The sequence below is a fragment of the Bubalus kerabau genome, chromosome X (genome assembly GCF_029407905.1).
Source record: "Bubalus kerabau isolate K-KA32 ecotype Philippines breed swamp buffalo chromosome X, PCC_UOA_SB_1v2, whole genome shotgun sequence".
Taxonomy (NCBI): domain Eukaryota; kingdom Metazoa; phylum Chordata; class Mammalia; order Artiodactyla; family Bovidae; genus Bubalus; species Bubalus kerabau.
The window spans coordinates 67,308,387-67,315,234 of NC_073647.1; positions in this window are offsets into that span (position 1 = coordinate 67,308,387).

The following is a 6,848-nucleotide window of genomic DNA, read 5'->3' on the forward strand; positions in this document are numbered from 1 at the left end:
AAAATGCCTGAGATTGGTTTACTTGAACTGCACATAATTAAGGTCTCACATTTCTGCAGGTGAGAAGTCCAAATCAAGATGACAGCTGATTTGGTTCCTTCAGAGTGGTATGAAGAAAGCATCTGTTCCAGTCTTCTCGCCTTTTCTTGTCAAAGTGGCAAAGAGACCCCTACCTTTGTTCAGTTTCCTTCCTATGTGAGAGTCTCTGTGTCCACGTTTCCTCTTTTTACATAGCTACAGGTCATTTTGGATTAGGGGGCATCCTAATGAATACAGCTGAACTTTATTCCTCTAGGATAGATTTTACCTCCATAAACAATCACACGTCAGGTACTAGTGTTGAGGACATCAGCATAGGATTTTAGGGAGAATGAATACAACTCATATAAGACATGAATTTTGAGTTATAGGTGGGCATATCTCCTCACACTTCCATTATATTAAGAGCACATTGGTGTTTTTCACACATAAATAGTGGTTTGATGCTTACTGGGTGGTGTAGTTACAGTTTCTTAATTCTTCTAACCCATGCAAGTGTAGAATGTTGATGGAAAGTCTTACTTAAAATGATTAATTTTGATAAATCAAGGCTTTCAAATCAATTGCAACTGTGATAAACTTGAATTTTTCATAATATATATCATTTAGTGATGGTTGCATTGTAAATTATTTCAGAATTTAGTGAATTAAAGCAGCAATTATTTATTACTTCTCATGTATCTGTGGGCTGGCCGAATGCTTCTGTTGATCTGTCTGGTGTGTATCAGTATTCTTTTTGTAGCTCCCTCTTTTTTTCATGGCTCCCAATACACTTTATATCACATTGCTTCAAAATTAGCAGTGTACACATAGGACTTTTCTCTGTTTGGTAAAATTGCTGTTTGGTTATAAGCAATGTTTTGTAGATACTCCTATAACAATAATAAAGAAGAGAACAGTAGTGACTACTGCTGAGCTCACTTGCTCAGTTGTGTCCAAATCTTGACAACCCTATGGACTGTAGCCTGCCAGGCTCCTCTGCCCTTTGAATTTTCCAGGCAAGAATACTGCAGTGGGTTGCCATTTCCTTCTCCAACACTAATGACTACTTAAGAGAAAATAAGGTGACTGCTCTCATGTGATTGTCCTCAACTATTTGAAGATTGAATAGTTGTATTTACTTTTAAAAGTTTTCTCACTGTCCATCTCGGTAATGACGGGAGATACACTTTCAATTCCGTCCTTGTAAATGCTTTAAAATGTTAATTATCATTTGCTTTAAACACTAAGTATGTTCTGTTATGTTTGGTATCCATTTTTCTACTTGTAAAATAAGTTTTAAATTTTCCTATTGATTAGAATGTTTAAACATCAAAAGGATGTCATTCAGTCAAATGATGTCACTCAGTGAGACAAATGATGGTAACCTACAGAAATCAAAACTTTTCTTCAAGCCTTGAGAAAAGGGACAGCACTGTCCTGAAAGGACAAAACAGCAAGTCTTTAAATTTCAGAAACCCACAAACTCAGGAGTAAGACTTGGGCAAGGCTGGATACTAGAGAGAGCTTAACTGCTCTGAGTTGTGTGTCTATGAAGGGGGCCATTTCCTGATCAAGGAGGGCTCTAAAGGCCTTTTTCCTTTGGTCCAGTGTAGAACTCTGTTCTGCTGTTACCTCTCAAAACTGTCTTGGGGCCATTATGACAGATGAGCCACTGGAACAGTAAGATAACTTATATGCTTGAATTTTATATGAATCTTATGAAAACATTCCAAAACATTGACTTCCAAGGAGACTAGGGAAAACTACCACCAAAGGACCTGCAGGTAAATACCTCTTTGCCTCAGGGTGGTCTTACACACCTGGAACAAAATTTTGGATGAGAGGAACTCTTGGTAAAGCTCAAGGATGACTGAAACACAGGAAATCTTAAAAAGGAGTAAGACAGTGGGAATTGATGCTGAAAAGACTAAGGCCAAATAAGCACATATGTTAACTGACTTCAGTAGGTGATCAAGGAGAAAGGGCACCTCCTGTACAATCATAATTTATACTGAGGTTTGCTGACATGACAACATATGGGAAGAGTTTATGTTTAATAACACATGATGAGTAAGAACTTGGAGAAAATAGTATTAATAGGATAAACATACCCCATTCAAACCTTGCTGACATTATTTGTATCATAGAAATCATTTGAAAATATAAGCAAGGTCCCAAACACAGTGCTAAAATAATTAAAGCAAAATGTTCCAGAAGCAATATTTCCAAAGTGGAAGAAACAGAAGTTATTTTTCTGACTGGTTCAGATCAATCTTTTTTTTTTTTTTTCCCCTGAAGAGTACATCCTCCCGTTTTGGAAAATTGGAAGCCTTCATGACTTGCACCTCTGCATTGTGAGGATGCTGGAAGCTTCCAATCGGAGTAGCTCAAGCACCACTTGGGACTGGCTCAGCCAATGAAAAGCCTGCAAATCCAGAGGCACAACCCTTGACTCAAAATGTGAACACTGTCTTGAGCTGAAGCAATAGGAGGCGTACTAACATCTGCAGCCTTTGAGATTGAGGTAGGCAAGGAGTGTTGTTTCTTGTCATTGGGCCAAACTGTTATAGTGTGACACAGGATACACCAATCACAGCCTTCTTGGGAGTTTGGCCTTTGGAGATTATGGAGTATGTTGGTATAGTTCACTCCCTGTGGTTTGCTTCTTGGCTGCTGTTTAAACATGGTGGTTTAATGATATGAATTCAGAGACTGTCCTGTATATGTCTTTTGTCCCTTGCATCAAAAAATGGCAAGAAGTTGAGTACTAATATTTCAGGCAAGATTTTTAAATTCATAGTTGTAAACAGAACTCTTCAGATACTGATTAGTAAGATTTCACCACTGTAAATTTCCACTGCATTTTCTAGTAATACAATTTAGCTTTTCCCCCTTCATGATTGAAATCTTCTTATTAACAGTAGAATTAGCTGTCCCTTAAATGTCCAAGAGGAAACACCATAGGAAGCCTAGTCATTGGGAATGAAACCACACTGATGAGTCCCATTTCTTAAATTCTTCTAAAGTTTTCTTTGGTTCAATTTCTGTAATTTATTTCTGCATAAATATATTTAAGGAATACCTTTGACTGCATTGTCATATATCCTTGAAAGTTATAGGATTTTAATTTTTGTGTGTTTCTCTCTTATTGGTTCCATTTTTTTACCCCATGCTGCTGCTGCTGCTGCTAAGTCGCTTCATTCGTGTCTGACTCTGCGTGACCCCAGAGACGACAGCCCACCAGGCTCCCCCATCCCTGAGATTCTCCAGGCAAGAACACTGGAGTGGGTTGCCATTTCCTTCTCCAATGGTGGCTTCTTAAACAATGAGGTAACATTTTCTTCCCAACCAAGAATTCTTATATGTATTATGTGGGTTATTTTTCAGAACCTAAATTGTGTCAAAAAACAACTTTTAAATTTGTTATTTACTAAATATTTTTAATAGTAAGATACCATGAAATTTCAGTTTGTGTCCTCTATGTAGAGACTCTGATTTTGCAATTTCTCTTTCTTGATATTATGAGGGTTTTGATCAGAGCTGGAGAAAATATTAGGCCAGTTATTTCTGTGATTTCCAGGAGCACTACTCTGTGTACAAGGAGCTGACTTTGCACTTCTAAGTCCATCTGTGTCTAGCAGGTTGTGAATCACTTTCTCATTAATTTTGGCATTTCCTTAAATGTCATGTGTGAATTATTTTCTTAGCAATATCATTGAGGGTGGATCAGATATGCTTCCTTCCTGGCCCTTTCCATCAAGGGCTGATTCTCACCTCCAGATAGATCCTCAGTGCATTTCACCCGCTGCTGTCAGGGGAGATTGGGGAGCACAATGTGTCTGAGGCTACCAGGGCTGCCATCAGATACACCACCTGCAGACGAGCTGCCTCAGGACCACCTGAGCAAAACAAACCAAAGGCTTTTTTTTTTTTTTTTTTTTTTTTTGCAGAGCCACACCATTGGCGGGAAAGACTTGTAGCTCTCAAAAATAGGATGTGCTCTAGTTTTTGGACCTATGCCATTTCCCCTGTTTTTGAAGCCCTTTAATTTTGAAGGAAACACTATCTCACATTATCAGATCCACGGGGATATATGGCTCTAGTGCAGTTTTTATAAGGAAAATCATGGATTTTCCCTAACCATATTTCCTTTCATCACTTTCTTAATGGTCATTCTGTTAGTTATCACTCGAGGTCTGCTTTTTGGGGTCTTCATCATCAAAATTATTTTCATAATAACTTCATTTACTTTTTTGCTCTCATTCTCCCACATAGAACAGCAGTAGCTTCCAGAGTTTTAAAAATTCATGCCAAATATTCCTCAAACTTTCAAATCATAATACTCTCAAGAAATTATCTTATCACCTTCCTAACTCTAAATAGTAATGACAGTGGCATTTCATCAGCAAACATTATATTGGGTTTTCCTTTGATGTTCCTGTTTTTTCACAATAACGTTTTTGGTTTTGGAGCATGTCAGGTACCTAAGAGATATCAAGTATTCACTCAGGTCATTTTAACAACATTTGGGATTCATATGTCTTTTGTCTTTCTGCTTATTCATATAAATCACATTAAAAAATTTCCATTCAAATCACCTTAGCATTTTGGGAAGGAAATCCCTTCCCTGGGTATGTTTCAGGGTATTAATTAGGTTATTTCCCATGTGGACTCAAGAGGAGGGCCACCAGCATTGTCAGAGATCTGTTTTCTCATGACTTCTCTACCTTTGGACACTTGCTTCCTTCAACAGTTCCCAAAGTCCTACTGTGTCCTGGGGGTTTCAATTTCCCTGTAGCAGTTCACACCCAAGGCCTATCTAGACTCTGATTTAAGGCAAAACAGGGGCTACGGGAGTGGGCATGATCCCATGACCCCATTCCTAGTCTTTTCTTTCACCAGTTTTTGTTTGATTCCTCAACTCTCCATGCTCCACATATTTGATGCACAGCTGTGCTGAGAGGGCAATTGTACTCAACCGCACTGGCCCCCAAGTAGAGCACATTCTGCATTCCAAGCTTACTTCTACCCCTGTTTCTTGATTGCTCAAGGACCAACAAACTAGAATGTACACAAAAGCCCTCAAAAGCACATTTATAATGTGTTTCTTCCTTATTTCATCCCCATGGAAAGGTGGGCTACTCCCCTCAGGTCGAACTCCATACTCACTCAGGAGCACCTGTCCAACAGATATGTCATGGTTTACTGAACATTATGTGTGAAGCTGTTCACCTCTTAGTAGGGATGGTTACCGTGTAATTTCTTGTCCAATTATGCAGACCCTTTTGAGAGTAAAAGGGCCACTACAAAGAATTGTGCTGGGACAACAAAGAAAATCAGGGTGTGTGGAAACACTTTAAGGGAAAAGAACTGGGAAAAGAGTAACGACATCTCTTAGGGGTGGAATTGGAGAGCACAAGGGGTGAGTGGGAAAATGAGAATGCCTCACGCTTCCAAGTTTTCTTCTCCTCAGAATTGTGGTGCCTTTGATCTCTAGAGACAAATAGTGCTGCACAGTGGCATTAACAAGGAATGGACACACAACAGGGTGACAGTGTTTGCTTGGGTCCTGTAACTACTTTGAGCAGTGAGACTATAATCAGCAGTAAGAGTGATTAAGGACAGAGGTTTTGGAGTCAGATTAGACCTGGATTGAAACTCCAGCTGTCGTTCTTCCTAGATGTGGTGCTTTGAATACATGACTTGACCTCTCTGAACCTCAGTTTCCTCCTCTGTGGAAGAGGGTCTACGAGATTGTTGTGAGGACTCAGTGAGATAAGGAAGATGGAGTGCCCAGTGTACGGAGGCTAGACTTATTATCAGTCCTAATGTTCATGCTCTCAGGCAATCAGAGGGGTAGGGAGTGAGACTTGATGCCAGATAGCTGGATGGATATGCTCTCCTGGCTGCTTTGGCCCCGTCTGTTTGCTTAGGGCTGACAGTGAGATAAGGGTGGATGAGTTTTCACTTCAGAGCCTCACTCTAGTGAAGTTGAGGAGATAAGGCAGGTCTGAGGTGTGATGGGAAGTTGCTAGGGAGCAGATGGAAACTGCCACATTACCTCGGTTGCTTTAGGCATTGTCAACTCAGGGCTCTGAGAGCCAGCTGTTCCTCTTCATTCCGGTGAAACTCAGCCCCTCTTCCTTTTCCTTCCTAATCTTATTCATCTTCCCAGTCTTGGCTCAAATCATACTTCCTCTGTAAAGATGACTTGACGATTCCAGCCTACTGTGAATTCTCTCTCCTTCAGCTTCTTCATCATCACGTGTACAAAGGACATACTATTGACAATGCCCCTACAGAGGGGCTGTGATTAGGACTGAATGAGAGTGTAGATGTAGCATGACAAGTGCAGTGTCTGGTACAGGCCCATGGTGAGTTCTCAGGCTGTTTCTCTTCCCATTCTCTGAACCTCCATGACATGCATCGTGGTTGTGATCAGGTACAGCCTTCTATAGGCAACCACACAGCTTTCCATTCATTTGTAATGTCACAGAGTTCTGGGTCACATTTTAACCCTCTTTACTCTTCAGGAGCCAGCTCCACACAAATCACCATAGAAAACATTTTTTATTTGAGCACTTTAAGATTCTATGTAGCAGGCACTCTGCTGCATATGTTATGCACATCTGTCTATTACTCACCCTCTGTCCTTATATTTTCCTCTTAGGACAAGCAAATGAAATTCTCCCTGTCAAGAAGACTGAGGCTCTGAGACATTGAGTTAAGTACCACCCAAGCTCACCCCCTAAGTAAGTGTCCTGGCCAGAAATCAAGTCTGAGTTTTCCTTCAATGTGAGATTAAAAGAACAATGAATAGTCTTGAA